Source organism: Ovis canadensis, chromosome 19 (assembly GCF_042477335.2).
Source record: "Ovis canadensis isolate MfBH-ARS-UI-01 breed Bighorn chromosome 19, ARS-UI_OviCan_v2, whole genome shotgun sequence".
In the NCBI taxonomy this organism is placed as follows: Eukaryota; Metazoa; Chordata; class Mammalia; order Artiodactyla; family Bovidae; genus Ovis; species Ovis canadensis.
Window position 1 is genome coordinate 45420317 of NC_091263.1, and position 21712 is coordinate 45442028.

The following is a 21712-nucleotide window of genomic DNA, read 5'->3' on the forward strand; positions in this document are numbered from 1 at the left end:
CTAATGGTTTGATGGGCTGCTACGATGTGTAGCATTACAGCAAGTGATCATTAGATTGTAAGAAGAAAATGTGCTTTATTGTTAGAAAATGGAATCTTTTCTAAAAGGTAAAGGTAGGCATAGAAGATTGATCTGAAAGGTCAGGGTTAACAAGCTCATTAATGGCTAGGTTAAAATCCAGCCCAATCCTTCCCTTTTTCAGATGAATAAATCATTTAGCTAAGTGATGCCCTTCACTGGTAGCCTGGGGCTTTTCTTCTAGCCAGGCAGGAATCCGATACAGTCCTGAGATGGAGAGAGAAAGGGAGCTAAGAGCAGGGACTACGGAGCCAGAGGTTACAGCCTAGCCCTGCTCTTCATTGTCTGGGTAACCCTGACTACATTATATACCATCTTTGTACCACACTTTCCCTAACTGGAAAAAAAAAATTATGATAAAACCTACTCTTCAGGACTGCTGGGAGGACATGAGACAGTTCATGTACCCCAAGTGGTCTAAGGCCACGTAAGCTCTCAAAATATGATTATGGCTATGATTATCTTCTAAATGATAGGTCAGCAAACTTCTTTTGGAGAGGATCAGCTTGCAAATATTTTAGTCTTTGCAGGTTAACAGTCTCTGTTGTACTCTTTCAATCTGCTCTGATGGCCTGAAAGCAGCAATAGATGATATATAAACAAATGGATGTGCAGTGTTCCAATAAAGCTTTATTTATACACGTAGGCTGCTAGCTAGATTTGACCTGCGAGTCATAGATTGCTGACCCCTGCTCTAATATGTACTGTGTAGGAATACATATTCCAACTTGAATCTGGGTCTTCCCAGGACGGAAGACAACTGCAGTGAGGGTTGACACAAGGCAGGACTAATCTCTAGTCTCAGTTTTGAGAACCAAAGAATGAAGTCGTAGAGAGTTAAATGGTCTCAAATCAGGACCCCAGTGGGCGTTTTAAACAGACCAGTTCTAAGATCCCACGCAGAATGTGATCCAGGAGTCTGGACTGGATGGGCAATTGTGATGTGCGTCCTGAATCTTTAAGCACTGAGTGCTGCAGCCACTTGGGAAAGAACAACGAATGGGGACCATCTACCACACTTTTCAAGCTCAACTCTCTCTTGGGAGTGAAGCTGCCTTGAGTAACATCTAGAGCCCTGAGGTAACCACTCAAAGTGTTGTCAGAGCTCTCCTTTTAATAGACACACACAGACTCATCCAAGCAGTAAACTGAGCTCTCACTTATCTGAGAACATGAGATTCCAGAGGCAATCTCCATGTGGGCAAGATGCATGTCAGTTGTGACTGTGGAACGCCAGCATCGCAAACTCTTCATTAAAAACCTAACAAAATGAATTTTAGCCACATGTCCATGGTCTTCTGGAAGAGTATGACAAGGTCTTTGACAATGTGCCAAAAGCAAAGTTGTTTTGGAACTTTTCCTCTGCCTTTTTTTCTTTCTTTTTTTAAACCATCGGCCCTTTATGGGGCTTTCTTGCTTGACTGTTGGTGCAAACCATGTTTTCAAGTACCTTTAAGACATCTGTGTTTGCATGTGCTCTTCCCTTTATCTGGGATGATAAAGTAAATAAGTCCCTTTCACCTAGTTTTCTGCTTTTTATATACCGGATCTTAAATTAATGTTTATTCAATGTCTACATTGATTACTTAGCATGTCACTTTGCTACTGTGGATGGTTGGAGTCAAGGTTTAATTGCTATCCCAAATGAGAAGGGTGTGTCCAGCTTCTTACCCTTGACTTTTAACTGGGGCAACATTTCCATCATCTTGGATTAGTTGGGATCAGGCAAAGCAAGAGGATTTTCCAATCTATCTTTGTAGCTCACATAGATTAGAGGATTATTTGGGCCTCCATTCTGTTGCTGTGGAATGGTAGAATAATCCATGACTGAGCAGAAATGAGATTTTTTTTTTTCAATTTATAGAAATTAAATTTTTAAAATGTATTTTTAAATCTCTTAGATCAAAACAATTCTTTGTTGCTCAAGGGAGCTTTTCGAGCAAGGACAAAAGTAACATTAACCTAACTACCAATTGATTAGCTTTATGACTTTAATGGAGCAAAGAAAACGGATTTATTAATAAAGCGTATTGTTGAAAGAGAATCTTTGTGGAATTTCAGACTGCAATGCATCCATTTTTATTGGCTTCACTTTGTTATGCTTTCAGAGCTATTTATAATGTTATTTCACTGAAAATTCCTTTCCATATTGTCATTTGTCTTCCATCTCCAAAAAGCTTCCCATCCAAATTAAAAAAAAAAAAAAGAAGAAAAGTCTTTCTTCTTTCTTCTACACCTCCTTAAAATGAATTGAAAGTGGCATCTCCTGGGAATAGGTCCATCTCCTACCCATGTCTGAAGTTTCTCCTGCTCCCAGCAAAGGAAGAAAATGGAACTTCCTTTTCAAAGATTTGCTCCTCAAAAGAAATACACCTCAGGCAAATGCTCCCACTCCATCCTTGCTCAGAAGGGATTTAACATTCTCTTCTTTGAGTAAAAGTAATGTGCGAATTAGAGCCATCTTCCTGGCTGTGGGGCCTGGGCAGGCATGCGAGGCCCCATGCTGAGAAGGCCCCACACTTGGTTTAATGCATTATTGGTCCTAGTAGTCTTCAAACAGAGGTCCTCATTTTCCCATCTTGGACTAGGCCCTGAAAATCATGTGGCCAGTACTGATGACAAGCAACTTGATAGAGCAGTGAAAGCTTTTCTCCAAAAAGCTTCTTTCCTTATGGAAAGAAAGACAGAAATAAGGAAATATCATAATTGTTTTCAGTTCTTACTGTGAGCCAGATTCTATGCAAAGCATCACGTGCAAACAAACTTCACGCCTAAACAGCCCTGTAGGCACTGTTAAGGCCTCCATCTGCCCCCAGACGTGGAAATTATGATTTAAAGACAAGTAACACACTGGACATTACTCAGAGCTTCCGAGAAAAGTGAAGCTGGTGTTTTCACTTAATTCTGCTTCCAAAGACACTGCACTATCGAACTGTTCAGAGTGATTCTTGCTTTGAAACCAATGGTTTAAACGTTCAACTTAATACTTCATTTTAAGTTCAATAGTTTCAACTTCTATCTAAATTCAAGTCCAACTGCTTTCTCCAGGCAGATCATCTGGAATGGATGTGGACATTCATTCTAGGAGACAAAGTTGATATTCTTCCTTTCAACACCGATCCCCCATTTCCACCTCATTTCTGGGGTAGGGGTGCCTTCAGGCTGCAAGACCGCTACTTCCTCCACTTTTACAAAAACCTTTCTTTTCTATTTAAAATTCTGTATTCACAACGTCATGGAAAAGCCACTAAGAACTGCGTAACTGATACATTTTGTTTCTCTCTGCCCAGTGTGCATTTCCCACATGGTCCTTCCTTCCCACTCTCGCCCTTGATATTCTAGTGGGATTTTCCTACCCCAACCCCAGATAATCACAATCTTTTATGAATACCACCATCCCAAGCTGTTTCATGATTGATGCGGGGATGGGCTGCCTTGTGGGAATAAAGAAGAATTTTTTTTTTCCCCTGTTTTGCTGGGAACTGTGTTGGCACTCCTTGGAGTTTTTGAATTCAATTAGAAACAAGAGCTGGAGGAAGTGATATTCCTGAAGCACTTGAACTCTTTCATCCATTCACATTCACTCTCTGGACAATTTGATTTCATGACCCAAGAAAATCTGGTTTTGCTTATGTCAATTTGAACTGAGTTTCTGTCACTGGCAACTAAATGAGTTTTGGTTAACATGAATAGTCAAGAGTGACTAATTGTCAAAGATCAATGGTGTTTTCCCAACATTCTAGCTCAACTAATACCCACCCACACTATCTCAACCTGTGTTTCTTCTTTAATAGACAGGAATGAGGAAGAGCTCTAAGGCTGGAAGGGAGAGATATGAAAAGACGAAAAACAAATCTCAAAGATCATGTGTCATACAATCTCAATAGTTTTTCTTCCCTGATGTTTCTTATTATAGTTCAACAACAATTTTTTTTTAAAAATTTCTCTAATTGTAGTACAGAATTAGGTAACTTTTTAGGAAAGGTTATCTACCTGTTCCTTAAGGGTAGTGTCTAAATTATGCCATTTTGTTTTCCAGGGGCCTGGCTTGGTCCCCACTATATTGCGGTGATCACACACATACCACACACCCGTACCACCCCAGCCCTGCACACCCCCCACCCCCACCCTAATCAATGAAGGGCCTTTCTACAGCCAAAAAGATAACCATTGTCATCAATGGGCTGAGTCAGTTTCTCAGTTCAGTATCAATCTGCATTTGGTCTGTGGAATTGACAGCCCTTCTAAACTGTTGGTCTCAAGTAAATGAGCCGGTGCTCAGAAACTGAAATGGCTAATAGCATTTGGGGGAACTTCAAACAAAATTACAAGCGTTTTTCTTCATTTCTTACCTATCAGAAGAGACTTTTCCTTGGGTACTTCGTTTTTCAGACTGTATCAAACACAAAGCTTCTACTCTCAAAATAAATATGGAAAAATCTATAAAGTACATTAGGCTCCAGCAGAGCTGCAGTGACCAAACTTTTGTGTGAGTGTCATTTTGGTAACTGTGCACATATTTTCATACAGGTCACATGGCTAACTTTGTCAGCCCCAAGAATCAAAGCGGGGGCACCCCCCTCACTTGCTAAGTGCAGTGCTGGCAGTCGGCCAGTGAATGCAGGGTGTGCAGACCATCAACCGGGATTATTTTTTGCTTTGGGATATCTGGACATTTGTTGTCTATATGTTTAAACCTGCAGAAGGACAGCCCATACTTCACTTAAGTGCATGGCCCAGAGTCATTTAAAGAGAAATGCCACTTGCCCAGATATTCCCAGCAAACACTGGGCCACCTTTGTAGGCCTCATAAATTCTTCCCAGCAGAGGAGTCGTCCAAAGACAGTCTACAGTGACAGGTGACGGCCGAGAGTGAAGGCCCGAGTTGGGAACCTCAGCTCTATGCCCGCCTGTCTATCGTGTCCCTGGCTGGGAACTTCAGGACTTGGATTCGCAATTTTCCTTTCTGTGAAGTGCAAGTAACAACACTGATCCAGGTGAGTTGTTGCACAGATTAGAGGAAAGGTAACACACAGGTCGCATACCTGGGATACCCAGGAGGTGCTCACTCTTTTCTCCTGATGTCATTTCCCTTGTATCTCCATGAACTACCTGGCCCTCACTCCTGTTTCTGGGTTCTGCCCACTTCTCCAGAGCAAGCAGAAGAATATGGAATTGGGAGGTTAGAAAACATGAGCTTGAATCACAGTGACACTCATCACGGACAAGGTGGCTAGATTTAGCAAACAAAAACCCAGGATGCCTCACTGAACTGGGATATCAGAAAACAATCAATAGCATTTTGGTATAAGTATGTCCCATGTGATAGTCGGGATACACTTATACTAAAAACCCAATTGTCATTTATTTGAAATTCGATTTGAATGGACATCCCATATTTTGTCTGGCAACACCACCCACAGGCTATGTGACCTTTAGCAAGTCACGCAAGACCTTGGATTCAGGCGTATGCGAGGATCACAGTAACATCCACTGTAGAATTGTTACATGCCACCTGGTTTTCCAATCACTTCCTCCTCATTGAAAATCGGTGGGCTAATTTTGTTATCTCTTTTGTAGATGTTAAAATGGAGGCTTAGAGAGGTTAAGAAACCCACGTCCACACACCTAAGCAGTTAATCCAGGTTATTAATCCAGCTGACTCAAGATGCTCCACTGTGTCCTACAGCTATTACAAGATACAGTAATACAGCCACCAAATACCGACTCTATGTGAGAATCACAGATCATACACATTGGTTTAAGACTAATCAACCCAATGTTCCCACACAGTGCAGTCTCAGATAATCAAATTTTTAGGGGCAAGTTTCAGCTGCCAAAAAGAATTCTTAAAAATATCATTAAAGAGGGCTCAAATATTTTAACAACACTTATCAAAATTCTCTCCCCTTTCCTGCTGCTTCCCTCATACTCTGCAACACCTCACTGACTTCTCAGCACCTCCTGGAGAAAACCTATCCAGCCCTCGCCCACGACTTATTTTTCTTCTTCTCCCATCTTCTCTTTCTCAGCCCTTTATTATGTAGAAGCACTTGGCACCTCTCCTAGAAGAAAGAGTCCATATTCTTCAGAAGAAAGGAGGAGGAAATTTGGACTGGCGACTTGAAAATTATCTTTGGCAGGCTGGGGAGCTGCTCAAGTTCATGTACAAGTCCATGTTAGTAATTCTTGTTCTTTTACACTGGATCCTCAATAAATGTTAATTTCCTTCTTCCTTCCCTTGTACTTATCCATATTTTGCTTACTAGTATGGGAGATTCTCCCCATGATTTCATCTTTGCACGGGGCTTGAGAGGTACCCGGGGCTTGTGGAAACGGTGGGGATTGAGGTCCCTGGCTATTACTAAGATTACTAGCTTAGACAAAAGAGTGAAGGGGAAAAAAAAGCATATTGGAGAATAAAGGCACATTTCAAGAGAATGTGTTTCTAGGGAACCAAGGGTCGATACAAAGTGAGAATGGAGTCCAAGAAAATACCGTTCTGAAGTAGGAAGCCTTTGCAAGCCTGATGGGTTTGCTGAGGGGTTGTTCTGTGTTAGAAAAGGATGTCTATCCAAGGAATCTGTCTGTGAATGACTGGTTAAATACTACCTTTCCTCCAGGAGTTCCCTAACAAGGGCAACACTGAGCCTGGACACCTGGGTTATTTCTATGCGCTCTAGTGACCATGCATTCTAGGGGATCTGGTGGGATTAACTGTTAGTTCACCTTGGCCTCTAATTCCAACAAGAGGGAGTTTCACTTCAGCTTTTGATATAATTATAAGCATTTTTTCAAAAAACAAGTACACACTTATTTGTCAAGGGGAACATTGACCTGACCTCTTACACCACTTCTTTCATAACTTTTACCAGCTTGTGGGTAAATCCTTGTGTATTTTCATTATTTTGTTACTGGGAGTTTGTCTACATCTTATGTGTAGAGACTGCAATAATCTCCCTAGCATATGGGAAATAACAATAACAGACTCCAGATAATTTATATAGGATATTTCTTCATTTAGTCTTGAAAATCCACTCCCAGATTGTTCTGCTCTTCTATGCAGCAAGTTGAGGAAATGGTGAAAATCTTACCTGAGGTCTCACAGCTAAGACGCTATGTGTGTGCTAAGCCGCTTCAGTTGTGTCCGATTCTTTGCAACCCCGTGGACTGTAGCCTGCCAGGCCCCTCTGTCCATGAAAATTTAAAAACAGCAAATGAACAGGTACTGGTGAAGATGTGCAGAAACTGGACTCCCTGCACATTGCTGGTGGGAATGTAAAAAGGTGTAGCCACTGTAGAAAATGATGAGACAATTCCTCAAAAACTGAAACTCTGTAGAATTACCGTTTGACTTAGCAATGCCACACCTCAAAGAGGTGAAAGCGGGGACTCAGGCAGGTTATTTGTACGCCCATATTCATAGCAGCATTATTCACCACAGCCAAAAGGCGGAGGCAAGCCAGATGTGTCAACATTTCCGACTCCGAAGTTGGAGCCTCTGGGATTTGTTCTCAGACTATGTGAGCTCACAGTCTGCTCTTGTAAGCAAGGCTGTGAAACTAACCATACACATTGAAAAACTTTATGTTGGGTATCATCTGGTGCCCAGAACACATGATTCGAGCTTCTGGAAGATGGGAAGAGGAGTTGGCTAAGTGTCACTGAAGATGAGTGATTCTCAACTAGGGGTGATTCCTACCCCCTCACCCCAGCCACTGGAATTGGACATTTGGCAAAGGCTGGAGACATTTTTGCTTATCAACACTGGGCCTGCCACATGCACTCATCTTTCCTGGGTAGATGCCAGGGATGCTACTAAACACCTTACAATGTGCAAGACAGCCCCCAGTGACCCACCAAAGAATTACCTGTCAATAGTACTGAGGCTGAGGAACTTCAGTGTAGAATATGAACTTGCTTCTGCTAAGTCGCTTCAGTCGTGTCTGACTCTGTGCGACCCCATAGACGGGGGCCACTGTCTCTGGGATTCTCCAGGCAAGAACACTGGAGTGGGTTGCCATTTCCTTCTCCAATGCATGAAAGTGAAAAGCGAAAGTGAAGTCGCTCAGGCGTGTCCGACTCTTAGCGACCCCATGGACTGCAGCCCACCAGGCTCCTCTGTCCATGGGATTTTCCAGTCAAGAGTACTGGAGTGGGGTGCCATTGCCTTCTCTGAGAATATGAACTTAGACCTTCCTTAATGGAATTTCTTTACAATCTCTTTTGGTAGCTGAACTGTGCATCTTCAAATTTCACTCCACAAAACTCAGTTGGGTGAGAACCTAGATGATTTAAATGTGACCCTTATGGAATGTTTATGTTAGCTTCCGAGGACCCTCGATTTGCCAGTGAAGTAGTGTCTATCCACAGTATGCCTCTGTAATATTTAATTTTTCTTAATCCTGTTGTTTTATGATCTTCATCCAGATATCACACATAACTTGAACAAAACATCAAACATCAATTTTCCTCAAGTTAATATATAAAATCTTGGGGTTCAGTAATCTGAATATATCATGAGGTCCTCTCAAGATGTTCTTTCATTTTGACTTTATGTGTTCATTCCCCAGATTTCTGTTTGATTTTCAAGGTTAATTTCAGTGTACTGATGACTTTGTAGCACTTGTGAGACAAGACAGCTTGTGTCCTCATAGACTCACCTTCCTCTCCCAAGCCCTTTGGGTCTACATCAGAATACAAATTTTCATTATTGAGGCTGAGCTTATTCATTGAAATGATTCTGATAGAAACACATTTCTATGATTTTTACATGAAGTAAGGAGTTGTACTGGCTATTGATTAACAGCCCTAATCTGAGCTCCCCCTGGAGATATAATCAAAACTCTTCCAATGAAGTTGAACCCAGATTGGGGAGGAATAAATTTCACAACTCAAACCCTATTCATCTCAGTCAGCTCTATCCCAAATCAGTCTTGACATCACAAAAAAGCCAAACAACCAGAAATTATGTGCATCCTGATACAACGCAAGAGGAAACACACAGTCTCACCCCGAAGGATTCTTGCCAAAAGCAAAATTTAACCAGAATGTAATCAAGTCTCCAGATCGAACGGCGTACTTACAGGAAATTAGGGAGATAGAAGAACAAATAAAATGACACAATCAGAAAACAATCAGCTAGAATCAGAATGTGGGAAATCTACCAAAGGCAATGGGCCTCGTTTGGACTCTGATTCACATAAACCACGTCCAAAGGGACATTTGAGACAAGAAGGAAAATTTGAACATGGGCTGGGTATTAGATGATGTTAAGGAATCACTGTTAATTTTGTAAGAGGTGATAATGACCTTGCGATTCTGTTAAAAACAAGTTAGGTATGCTGATTGCTAGCGACAATGTTTTTCCAGACATGAGATTCCATTGTCTTACATCAGATGTTCAGGATGAACTGTTTATAACCTGGCACAACACGGGTCCTCTCACATGCCCTGACAGTAATATTTAACAATGGATTGTCTTGCAGCCATGAACTGCAGAGTGGGCGATGACGTTCTAACATGAAGACGACAGGCAGATTTAAACCCCTCTTGCACAAATCACCTAGGTAAAGGCAAAAGCATTCTTTTGACACATTAACTGAATTAGCAATAACCAGAAGTAACATTCAGATGGGGCATGATGAAGACAGAAGGAGAGCCAAATTGTTGCTGTGGGCACACGATGAAGTTGCAGCAGCTGAGTCATGCTAATGGGCACGGCGAGTCCCTGAGCTGGGCTTGAGAGTGTTCCGCTGACCAGTGTTTTAATCAAGACATTTGAACTGGGAAAATGGCACATTTTGCTTATGGATCTTTTGGACAGTAAAACATGACAAAAGGCATGCAACCAACTAGTAAATCAGTCTATATTTCATGATTTTCAGTTTAATAACTCTCCATTTAGTTCTATTAATATAAAGTTAGTGCTAATGCTATTTATTAAAAAGGTAGTCTGCTTTTGTTGGATTTGTGCCTGGAGAGAATGAAGTCGCTCAGTCATGTCCGACGTTTTGTGATCTCATGGACTGTAGCCCACCAGGCTCCTCCGTCCATGGAATTTTCTGGGCAAGAGTACTGGAGCGGGTTGCCATTTCCTTCTCCAGGGGATCTTCCCGACCCAGGAACTGAACCCAGGTCTCCTGCACTGCAGGCAGATGCTTTATCCTCTGAGCCATCAGGGAAGCCCCTATAGCTTCATAGAATTTGTGCCTATATAGCTTTAAAAGCATGAATATTATCATCTTCATTCTCAATAGGCTTAGAACTACAAGCAGAACACACTTGAGTCAATGCTTTGACTTGGCCTCAAACATGTGATTTCAGTTCAAGCCACTAGCATAATAGCATCAAGAGACAAATAAAAATTTAGGCAGAGGGTGAACTTGATCATCTTGGACTTTGAGGCTATAACTTCAGTATATCAACAGATGTATTCAGAAAGCAAGAAGTGAAGAATCACACGGATTGTCTAGCTTTTATCATTCAGTACAATATAACACCCTGTTTTACTAATCAACTGAAACCTTTTTGGAATGATTTAACTTACAGTTTCATGTTGAAGAGACAAAATGATAACAGGCCTATTCTTTTGTCTGTCTTTGATCCTTCTTCCGTTTTTTTTTTTTTTTTTTTTAAGGTTTTTTGATGTGGACTGTCTTTTTAAAAGTCGTTATTAAATTTGTTACAACATGCTTCCATTTTACATTTTGGCCTTTTGGCCCCTGGGGCATGTGGGATCCTAACTCCCCGACCAGGGATGAAACCCACAGACCCTGTAATGGAAGGCAAAATCCTAACCACTGGGCCGTCAGGGAAGTCCCTGTCTTTGATCCTTCTTGCTTCCTAATGGAGCTGAGTTCTATCCACTACCTCTCTGAAGCATGGAATGGAAGACAAGAGGAGCGAAAGGCTGAAGAGGAGAACTCAATTCTACTTCTGACTTGGCAAAACACTTATTTCAATTCTCTCGGCTGCACTTTTTAAGACATGGTGAAGAATTACAGTGAGAACGAAGACATAGTTTCAAAGTGGATTTCGACCTCATTTTCTGTCCTGGCTCAAGCACTACATATGGAAACTCCTCATTTGCAACGGAAGCACTCACGTCCACGGCGGAATGGGGGAGGGGCTCGTACCCTGGGGTAAGATGCGCTGTGCACAAGTACTTGCCAGCCCACCCAGGGGAAGATCACCCATTTCTCTCCACATGGCAGTCAGGCTGGGTCACATGACCTTCTGTGACCAGTGACAAGTGACTAGAGATGAGGAGTCACTTCTGTTCAGAAGCCTAGGAGTCCAAGTGGAGTTTGCCACGTTGTCCTTTTTTGTCTCATGAGATGAGTGATGTTTTGGATAGAGACCCATCCCTCAGCCTGGATCCCGGAGTGAAGATGCTGCGGAGCAGAACTGCAGCCAACACGTGATGGACAGGTAATCTGAGTGGACAGGACACCTGTGTTGACGCAAGCCAGGACTACATTGGTTGTTATTATTTTGTTTTACTACAGCACTGCTTATCCTATCCTATCTTGGTATACACTCCCAGGGCACAGATCAGATCTGAGGTGGGGTGGTGAAAGTAGCAGGCATCACTTGAAAATGCCTCTTGGATGATTCTCAAGCGCCCTACAGCGTGCATCATGGTAAAGACCATTTCATCAAGGAGATGCTCTTCCCCACAGACTGTCAGCATGAACATCATGGTCTCAAACGTATACCATGATTTGACACTTGATTTAGCTGCTTATTTGCCTTCTATGCTAGAATGCTACCTTCCAATATATGGAGGATGTAATTATTTCTGGTACATTAACCTAGTCCTTGTGATTTTGTTTCAGTGTATTTCCTCTTTTACTTCTTCTCATCTTCTAGTGCAGTTCCAAGAGAACTTCTAATGCAGTTCTTCTAATGCAAAAAAGTAAATGGCTATCTGGGGAGGCTTTATAAATAGCTGTGAAAAGAAAAGTGAAAAGCAAAGGAGAAAAGGAAAGATATAAGCATCTGAATGCAGAGTTCCAAAGAATAGCAAGAAGAGATAAGAAAGCCTTCCTCAGTGATCAATGCAAATAGAGGAAAACAACAGAATGAGAAAGACTAGAGATCTCTTCAAGAAAATTAGAGATACCAAGGGAACATTTCATGCAAAGATGGGCTCAGTAAAGGACAGAAATGGTATGGACCTAACAGAAGCAGAAGATATTAAGGAGAGGTGGCAAGAATACACGGAAGAACTGTACAAAAAAGATCTTCAAGACCAAGATAATCCTGATGGTGTGATCACTCACCTAGAGCCAGACATCCTAGAATGTGAAGTCAAGTGGGCCTTAGAAAGCATCACTATGAACAAAGCTAGTGGAGGTGATGGAATTCCAGTTGAGCTGTTTCAAATCCTGAAAGATGATGCTGTGAAAGTGCTGCATTCAATATGCCAGCAAAGTAGGAACACTCAGCAGTGGCCACAGGACTGGAAAAGGTCACTTTTCATTCCAATCCCAAAGAAAGGCAATGCCAAAGAATGCTCAAACTACCGCCCATTTGCACTCATCTCACACGTTAGTAGTAATGCTCAAAATTCTCCAAGCCAGGCTTCAGCAATATACAAACTGTGAACTTCCAGATGTTCAAGCTGCTTTAGAAAAGGCAGAGGAACCAGAGATCAAATTGCCAAGATCCGCTGGATCATCAAAAAAGCAAGAGAGTTCCAGAAAAACATCTACTTCTGCTTTATTGACTATGCCAAAGCCTTTGACTGTGTGGATCACAATAAACTGTGGAAAATTCTTCAAGAGATGGGAATACCAGACTACCTGACCTGCCTCTTGAGAAACCTATATGCAGGTCAGGAAGCAACAGTTAGAACTGGACATGGAACAACAGACTGGTTCCAAATAGGAAAAGGAGTATGTCAAGGCTGTATATTGTCACCCTGCTTATTTAACTTCTATGCAGAGTACATCAGGAGAAACACTGGGCTGGAAGAGACACAAGCTGGAATCAAGATTGCTGGGAGAAATATCAATAACCTCAGATATGCAGATGACACCACCCTTATGGCAGAAAGTGAAGAGGAACTAAAAAGCCTCTTGATGAAAGTGAAAGAGGAGAGTGAAAAAGTTGGCTTAAAGCTCAACATTCAGAAAACGAAGATCATGGAATCTGGTCTCATCACTTCATGGGAAATAGATGGGGAAACAGTGGAAACAGTGTCAGACTTTATTTTTTTGGGCTCCAAAATCACTGCAGATGGTGACTGCAGCCATGAAATTAAAAGACGCTTACTCCTTGGAAGAAAAGTTATGACCAACCTAGACAGCATATTGAAAAGCAGAGACGTTACTTTGCCAACAAAGGTCCGTCTAGTCAAGGCTATGGTTTTTCCAGTGGTCATGTATGAAAGTAAGAGTTGGACTGTGAAGAAGGCTGAGCACCGAAGAATTGATGCTTTTGAACTGTGGTGATGGAGAAGACTCTTGAGAGTCCCTTGGACTTCAAGGAGATCCAACCAGTCCATTCTGAAGGAGATCGACCCTGGGATTTCTTTGGAAGGAATGATGCTAAAGCTGAAACTCCAGTACTCTGGCCACCTCCTGTGAAGAGTTGACTCATTGGAAAAGACTCTGATGCTGGGAGGGATTGGGGGCAGGAGGAGAAGGGGACGACAGAGGATGAGATGGCTGGATGGCATCACGGACTCGATGGACGTGAGTCTGAGTGAACAGACTGGTGATGGACAGGGAGGCCTGGCGTGCTGTGATTCGTGGGGTCTCAAAGAGTCGGACACGACTGAGCGATTGACTGATAGCAGTTTAACTGCCTTTTGAAGCTCAAGATCACTGTTGGGCTTTATGATCCTATAACCAGGCTGAACTGCTGAGGTATGGAAGTAGAACACAACATGGGCCAAGAGCAGAGGCTGAGCTCCTATTAAGCTACAACAGACCCTTAGAGCCTTGTATTCGATGCTGCTGTTGGTAGTGGTTGTGTTGCTAAGTTCTGTCTGATTCTTGTGACCCCATGGACAGTAGCCTGCCAGGCTCCTCTGTTCATGGGAATTCCCAGGCAAGAATATTGGCATGGGTTGCCATCTCCTTCTCCAGGGAATCTTTCCCACCCAGGGATCAAATCCATATCTCCTGAATTGGCATGCAAATTCCTTACCGCTGAGCCACCAGGGAAGCACATTTGATGCTGTAACATACGACAACTTCTCTCACTTAACAAAAGAGGACATTTGAGACGTAGTACTTGTTAAGTACTTTGCCTAAAGTCCACCACCTGAAAAGTGGAAGGGACATAGCAATAGGCCAGTCCCATTATCCCTTACCCCCAAACACCGTCCACCAAGTAACTTAGCTCCCTTCTGCTGTCCTTTCCAATTTACTTAATCCAAAGGATTCCTTTGTAGGCATGGGTTTCTCCTTCTTTCCTTTATATCCTTTATTTTCAGTGTGTTTCAAATTTGGCTCAGGATCTGGCAGAATATGCAATTTATGTTGTAATAACCAAAACTCCTCTGGAGATCGGTGGCTTCAGAGAACATGACTTTAACTGTCCATCATGCTATATAACCAACAGAAGCTGCAGGCTCTTGGCCACTTCTAGTCACCCTGGGCATGAGGTCGATACATCTTGCCCCTTGATTATATGATGGCCCATTGCGGAAAACACAAATACGATGCATCAGGCCCAGGCTTTTAAAGCCTCCCACTAGAAATGACAGGCATCATTTTCACGTTTATCTGCCATGCCTACCTTCAAATCACAGTGGGAAAGCAGCCTTGTCATGGACTTTGGTGAAGGGGAGAATTGGAATATTCATTAAAATTTAAAAAATTTTGAGGCATAGTCTGTGCCCCATGGCATTTTGTCATGATACAAATAAAGCATCTTTTACTAAAAGATACATCACAGCACCTGTGGGCATAAAGACATACCTGATGCTCCTGGGCTGGAATCTGTCAGATGGTGGGCACTGTCCAACTTACACTGGGGTTTCTTTTTCATCACAGCTTAGATTTTTCAGGTCTTTTTACTTTCAGAGTCTCAAACCAGGGCTTCATTCCTATGCAAGCTGAAAGGTAACATTTGATAGCCAGGAAGTGAAATTTCTGTCTTGGACTGATCGACGGGTTCTTACTTCAGGAACTTGTTCTACGATATGGTCTAAACATCCTACCTGTTTGTAAATAGCCTCATAGTTTGGCGAATGCAGGTAAATGAAGGAAAGAGGCACACATTATAAATTATCTCATTAAAAATTAAAGCCAGATAAAATTGTATACATTTCACTAAATTACCTTTCTAGGCTTTGCAAATATTCCGAGGGCAGCTAATCTCTCCATTTTAATTAGATTGCACATCTTTTTCAAAGGCTACTGTCCTGATGTTTTAATATAAAAAGACCGTTCCTATTTAAGGCAGAAATCTGGAGAGCTGAGAATTAACACTTACTGTTAACCTTTTCCTAAGGGGAAAGATTTAACTTCAAGTAAGGAAGACCCTTTGTATGTGAACCACATTTCTCATTTTTAAAATAGAGAAGCAGCAAATGAAACTCCACGTGTCTAAAATGACAATTCCCGGGACTTCCCTGGTGGTCGAATGGTTGGGACTCTCTGCTTCCACTGCAGAGGGCACAGGTTTGACCCCTGGTTGGGAAACAAAGATCCTGCAAGCTGCCTGGGGCAGTCAAAATAAATTAAACATAAACTAAAATGAACCAAAAAAACTGCCCCCCTCTTCCTGTGCTCCTTCCTTAGTTCATTTTCCCCTTATCCTTTATCATTACTCAATATGTTTTATATTTTGCTTATTTTTCATTGTTTCCCTCCTTCATTAATTTGAGGACTTCCGTGTGGCTCATGTGTTCTGTCTTCTCTGAAAAGTAATGTGCCTCATCCATAGTAGTTGAATAGATGAGTGAATGACAGAAATTTCAAACTGTCTCAATTAAGAAGCACTTGCCACTTGAACAGCAAATCTACAAGGATGGTCTCTTGGTCAGTCTTTCCCTCCAACTCTATCTCTGGCACCTAGAACACTGCTGGGGTTCAAGCAGCTTCTCTGCAAATATCAGTGAACCAAAGCACCCTTGGGATCTAAGGAAAGAGATGCTATGCAAGTTCATTTGGATGGCAGGCCCAAGAAGGTTGGCCTGACACTGACATATATCTTAAGGGGCACATGGACAACTTTGCTCAGGTGACCCCAATATTCCCAATGCTTTGTGTTTTAGAGAGAATATAAATTCAGTAAGTATTGTCAGGTTTTTTTTTTTTTTTTTGCCATGTGGCATATGAGACCTTAGTTGAGAGCACAGTCTTAACCACTGGACAGCTAGGGAAGTCTCTTGGTTAGCACTGTTGAACTTACAACTTACAATGAATTGTTGGATTAGAATTAATGAGTGTGAGGGTGTTTTTTTTTTTTTTTTCCAGAAGCTTTGTCCAGCCATGACAAATACTGTTGTCTGGCAGATGGGTTCTCTGAGAAAGAATCCAAATCTTCTCAAAAGTAGTAAAGGCCATGGAAAAACAACATGGCAGGGAGATTGAATACAAATCTTAACTGGGTGTTAAGAGAGGAAGCATAGTTGAGCCTGTGTTCAGTATGTAAGAATCTTCCACATCACTTAGAAGTGGCTAAAATGATCGCATGACCCAGAAACTATTTCAAAGTAAAGCACTTCTCCAAAAAGCAGAAGGTTGAGACGCTTCCTTAGGAAGTATGTAGACAGCCTACCGTGGTGTTCAAACGCATGGGCTTCTGCAGGAGATGGCTGGTTTTAATCTTAGCTGTAGTGTTTCCTAGCTGGGTGGTCAAAGACACTGTTGCTTTTACAAGTCCAAGTTTCTTCACCTTTAAAATAATAATCAAAATGGTTCCTAGTGGGTGGGAATGAAAAAGACTACCTACATGCCTCGCTCAGTGACTAGCATACAGTGGGAACTAAATGTGAACTGCTCTCATTATTTTTCTTGCTGTTGTTGTTCAGGGCACTTCTGTTGTCCAACCAGCCACACTTCTGCTTTATGTTCGATATGATGGAGCAGAAGGCTTTCTTTGGGACTAAAAAAATGTCGTAATTTAGACTTCAACCCCAAGGCAAACTCAGACCACCTGAATAGCTCCCTTGCTGGGTCTGGACATATGACCATTTGTGTGTGTGTGGGTGAACGGAGGTCAAGGTCAACCCAGCCCAGTGCCTGGCCCGTGGCTAAAGGTGCCATAAGTAACTGCTCAAAGCATGAGCCAATGTCAAGATCCAGTTAACCAAGGAAAAATGGAGCCTTCTCCTTAATGGTCAGATTCAGAGAGACTGCAACATGAAGTGAGAGCCAGAAATCTAAACCTCAAAGCTTTTGCATTCCCTCCATAGGAAATATAACATGGAGGAGAGTCATTTTTATCAATCTGTGCCTGAATATGCAAATATAAGTAGATGCTTGATATTCTTATAGGATGACCTCACAGTTGATGTATGTCTTTCTGGCTTGACCATGTAAAATTTGAATCATATCACTACAAGCGGCAAACTGAGAGGGAGGACAGAGATGTTTTAAAAATTCTTGGAGCACATGACCCTCAGGGAGAGTTTTAAACTGGATGCCAGTTATAACTCCCTTTGGATATGAAATTGTCAGAATGACTGCAGAGATCATGTCTCATCAGCTACTTGAAGAAGAATGAAAGTTAGGGTACTTCTTAATGCCATATACAAAAATAAACTCAAAACAGACTGAAGACCTAAATGTAAGGCTGGACACTATAAAACTCAGCAGAAAACATAAGCAGAACACTCTTTGATATAAATCACAAAGATATCATTTCTCCTAGAGTAATGAAAATAAAAACAAAAATAAACACATGGGACCTAATTAAATTTAAAAGCTTTTGCACAGCAAAGGAAACCATCAACAAGACGAAAAGCTAACGCTTAGAAAATATTTGCAAATGAAGCAACTGACAAGAGATTAATCTCCAAAATCTACAAACAGCTCATGCAGCTAAATAGCAAAATAACAAACAACCCAATCAAAAGATGGGCAGAAGACCTAAACAGACATTTCTCCAAAGAAGATATATAGATGCCCAACAACACATGAAAAGAGGCTCAAAGTCACTAATTATTAGAGAAATGCAAATCAAAACTACAATGAGGTATCACCTCATGCAGGTCAAAATGACTACCATCAAAATGTACAAACAATAAATGCTGGAGAGGGTGTGGAGAAAAGGGAACCCCCCTACACTGTTGAAAGTCAAAGTCACCCAATTGTGGCCAACTCTTTGTGACCTCATGGACTATACAGTCCACACCAGAAGAATTCTCCAGGCCAGAAGACTGGAGTGGGTAGCCGTTCCCTTCTCCAGGGGATCTTCCCAGCTCAGGGATGGAACCCAGGTCTTCTACATTGCAGATGGATTGTTTACCAGCTGAGCCACCAGGGAAGCCCCTGCACTGTTGGGGGGAATGTAAATTAATACAGCCACTATCAAAAACATGTGGAGGTGCCTTAAAAAACTAAAAATAGAACTCCCATATGACTTAGCAATCCCACAATTGGGCATGTATCCAGAGAAAACCATAATTAAAAAAGACACATGCACTCCAATATTCATCGCAGCACTATTTACAACAGAAGGACATGGAAGCAACCTAAATGTCCACTGATAGAGGAATGGATAAAGAGGTGGTATATATACCATGGAATATTACTCAGCCATAAAAAAGAATGAAACCGGTTCATTCATAGCGATGTAGATGGACCGAGAGACTGTCATTCAGAGTGAAGTAAGTCAGAAAGAGAACAACAATCATTGTATATTAACATGTGGACTCCAATAAATGGTATATTGCTGTTGTTGAGTTGCTAAGTGGTATCTGACTCTTGTGACTCTACGGACTGTAGCCCACCAAGCTCCTCTGTCCACGGGATTTTCCAGGCAAGAATCCGGGAGAGGAGTGGGTTTACATTTCCCCCTCCAGGGGATCTTCCCTACCCACGGATTGAATCCATGCCTTTTGTATCTCTGGTGTTGATGAGCAGATTTTTTACCACTGTGCCACCTGGGAAGACCTAACGAATGGTATATATGATCTAATTTGTAAAACAGAAATAAAGCTGCAGAGAACATATATACAGATGCCGAGCGGGAAAGAGGGATGGGATGAATTGAGAGACTGAGATTGAGGTATATACGCTACTGATACTATGTATAAAATAGATAATAGATCCTGAGAACCTATTGTACAGCTCAGGGAACTCTTACCCAATGCTCTGTAGTGACCTAAATGGGAAGCAAACTCCCAAACAAGGACATATAGGTATACACACAGCTGATTCACTTTGTTGTACAGTAGAAACTAACACAACATTGTAAAGCAACTATACTCCAATAAAAATTAAAGAAACGATCATGTCTTATATTAGCTCTACCTTCATGAAACATCTTTTATTTTTACTTTTTCAATTCATAAATTCTGTTTATGTGGGGCCTTGTTAACTCCTACTTTCAAACTGTCTTTTTTTAAAAAATTGGAATTTGTTTTGAGATAATTATAGATTCACTGTGCTCGTAAGAAATATCATAGAGATATCCTCTGTACACTTAGCTTAGTCTTCCCAATGGGAAAATTTTGCAACATGGTAGTATATAGTTATTCCTCCCATCCTGATGCCCAACTCCAGACAAACTGTCCTCTACTTCTAAAAATTTGTCATTTCAAAAATGCTCTGTGAATGTAATCCCCAAGTACGAAAACTTGGGGACTGACTTTTCCATTCAGCATAATTCCTTGGAGATCCATCCATGTTGCCACATGTGTCAACCATTTATGTATCCTTTAAATGGTTGAGCATTAGTCCATTGTATGTAGGTACCTCAGAGAAGGCAATGGCACCCCACTCCAGTACTCTTGCCTGGAAAATCCCATGGACGGAGGAACCTGGTAGGCTGCAGTCCATGGGGTCGTGAAGAGTCGGACACGCCTGAGCGACTTCACTTTCACTTTTCATTTTCATGCATTGGAGAAGGAAATGGCAACCCACTCCAGTGTTCTTGCCTGGAGAATCCTAGGGACAGGGAAGGCTGGTGGGCCCCCGTCTGTGGGGTCGCACAAAGTCGGACACGACTGAAGCGACTTAGCAGCAGCAGGTACCTCAGAGCTGGTTTATACATTCACCTGTTAAAGGAGATCTGAGTTGATCCCAGTTAGGGCTGTTAGAATCGGACTGCTATGAACATTCCTGTACAGGCTTCTGTGTAAATATAAATTCCATTTTGGAGGGACTGTGATGGTTGCATGTTCAGTGTATTTAGAAACTGAGCAGTTGTTTTCCAGACTTGCTGTATTATTTTCCATTTTCACCAACAATGCAATGTTTGAGTGGTCCAGTTTCTCCTTGCACTAGCATTCGGTGTCACTTTTTTTCTTGTAGCCATTCTGTGACGTTTGATACCTCTATACTGTGATATTTTGCAGCGTTTCTTACTTGCATTTCCTTAGTCACATTGAACATCTTTTCATTGGCTTCTTTGCCTTTGTGTATCTTCTTCAGTAAAATATCTGTTTATATCTTTTCTCCATTTTCAAATTTTAATGCTTGCTTTGTATATGGTATGGTGGTTTTCATTTCAGTTTCGGCATGTTTGTTATTATGTAGAAATCTGACTTCTGTGTGTGTGTGTTGATCTTGTGTGCTGTGAACCTGAATTCATTCAGTAGATGAAATCTCTTTCAGACTATGCCCCTGGTCACCATATAGCTGAAATACACAATGCTCAGGCAAAAGCCCGAGGTGCTTGGGGTTACTTATTTTGAAGTGGACCCAAGGCCACTGTCTGCTTATTAAATCTCTTCAATTTTCAGCAAACGACTGGGAGATGCTACCACAGAAGAGACTCTTTATCAGTTTTTAAAAAAATTTGTGATCTGTTTTAACTGGCCTACTTTGCATGTAGAATCGATTAAGCCTAATGACAGAGAAATGATCTGAGATCAGAATTTCATGATCTTAAATCTGGAATGACTTGTCAAGAAATCCCTGGTTTAAGGGATTTAAGGGATTAATTTCCACAATATACAAACATCTCATGCAGCTCAATATAATAGACAACTCAATAAAAAATGAGTGGAAGACTCAAACAGTTCTCCAAAGAAGACACACAGTTGGCTAAGAGGCACATGAAAAGATGTTCAATGTCATTAATTGTTAGAGAAACTCAACTCAAAACTACAATGAGGTGCCACCTCATACCAGTTACAATGCCCACCATCAAAAAAATCCACCAACCATAAATGCTGGAGAGGGTGTGGAGAAAAGGGAACCCTCTTACACTGTTGGGAATGTAAATTGGTGAAGCCACTCTGGAAAACAGTATGAAGGTTCCTTAAAAAGCTAAAACTGTAACTACCATATGACCCAGCATTTCGCACAATTCAGCATCTATCCTGAGAAAACCATAATTCAAAATGATACACGCACCCTAATGTTCACTGCAGAACTATTTACAATAGCCAGGACAAGGAAACCACGTAAATGTCCATGGACAGATGAATGGATAAAGAAGATGTGGTCTATATAAATGGAATGTTGCTCAGCCACTGAAAGGAATGAAGCTGGGTCAT